The sequence below is a fragment of the Conger conger genome, chromosome 2, assembly GCF_963514075.1.
Source record: "Conger conger chromosome 2, fConCon1.1, whole genome shotgun sequence".
NCBI classification, from domain to species: Eukaryota; Metazoa; Chordata; class Actinopteri; order Anguilliformes; family Congridae; genus Conger; species Conger conger.
Window position 1 is genome coordinate 88345068 of NC_083761.1, and position 1891 is coordinate 88346958.

Sequence of the window (1891 nt, forward strand, 5' to 3'; positions counted from 1 at the left end):
TTACAAGGACTCTTATATTTTTGTTTGTATGCATGTGTGTGTGTGTGCCTCTGTGTGTATGTGTGTGTGTGTACAGGAGTGTGTGAACCCCCTCTCCCCAGTGCGTTGATCCCCATGTGGCCTGGGGTTATTGTGTGTGTATGAGTGTGTGGGGGAGGCTAGTGCGACTCCTGACCCTCCTACATATGCTCACTACAGACTGCTAGTCTAAGTCATGTATGCTCACTACAGACTGCTAGTCTAAGTCATGTATGCTCACTACAGACTGCTAGTCTAAGTCATGTATGCTCACTACAGACTGCTAGTCTAAACCCCCTCCACCCCTGCGCCACTCTCGTGTTTATTAAACTAACATATATGGGCAGCACGGTTGTCCATTTCTTTTTGCTGTGAGCACTTTCAGCCCAAAGCAAAAACGTCCCGGATTTGAATCCAAACTGACCCTTTCTGTGTGGAGTTTGCATGTTCTCCCCGTGTCTGCGTGGGTTTCTTCCAGCTTCCTCCCAAATCCAAAGATATGCTGTCAACCGATCCCATACAAATAACGGTGTCCTGTGCTGCCGGATCTGTTCTGTGTGCACCCGCTGGGGGTGCCTGCTCCTGGTCTTCTCCATCCATGCCAGGAGGTCTTCCAGAAGAGAGCCACACTGCCGAACATGACTGTGTTGCCTTCTCAGATTGTTATAAAGATTCTTACTTTGACTATAGTGGTCCAGACTGAAGCGAGGTTAAAAAAGGAACAGAGTCTTAATGATGAAGTGGAGGATATTAACAGCTAGTAAGAAAGACTGGTCTCTTACATTTACATTTTAGTCATTTGGCAGACGCTTTTAATCCAAAGCGACTTACAAGTGCATAGGTTCTACCATAAGTCAAAGCATCACATCCAGAAACTAGCAAAATACACATGAAATGCTGTTGTAAACATAGTTGTCATCAGAAGTGCATTTTCTTTTTGACAAGGATAGGGATATCGGAAAGGAGGGGCAGGGGAAATCAGGAGGGAGGACTAAGGTAGAGTTTGAAAAGGTGGGTTTTGAGTCTGCGTCGAAATAGGGGAAGGGATTCTGCTGTTCTGACAGTGGTAGGCAAGTCATTCCACCACTGAGGAACCAGAACGGAAAACAGGCGTGAACGTGCAGCTCGACCGCCAGGTGCACGTAGTGAGGGAACTATAAGGCGACCAGAGCTGGCAGACCGGAGTGGTCTAGCTGGGGAGTAGGGAGTGATCAGGGATTGTATGTAAGGTGGGGCAGTCCCCTTAGCAGCCTGAAATGTCAACACTAGGGCCTTGAAACGGATACGTGCGGCAATAGGAAGCCAGTGGAGGCCAATGAGAAGCGGGGTGAAATGAGCCGACCTGGGCTGACTGGTGATCAGGCGGGCTGCAGCATTCTGGACCAGCTGGAGGGGCTTGATGGCACACGCTGGGAGACCGGCTAGGAGGGAGTTGTAGTTATCCAGGCAGGAAATGACGAGCGCCTGGACTAGGAGCTGGGTGGCTTTCTCAGTCAGGAGATGACGGATACGGCGTATATTATACAGAAAGAACCTGCAGGTTCTGGCAGTGGAGGATACTTGTGGAGCCAGGGTGAGGCAGTTATCAAGAGTCACCCCAAGATTCTTTGCCGTACGGGAGGAGGAAACTACAAAGTTTCAGTGTGTCGGCGTCAGAGAGGAGAGAAAAGGAGGTTAGGGAGTTGGGGAGGGTAGGAGGGTCAGTAGGGGTGGAGGGTTGGGAGAAGGAATTGCGAATAGCATCGACCTTCTTTTCAAAGAAGGAGACAAAGTCATCAGGTGTGAGTGATCACTTTGTCTCCTTCTTTGAAAAGAAGGTCGATGCTATTCGCAATTCCTTCTCCCAACCCTCCCAACCCTCCACCCCTACTGA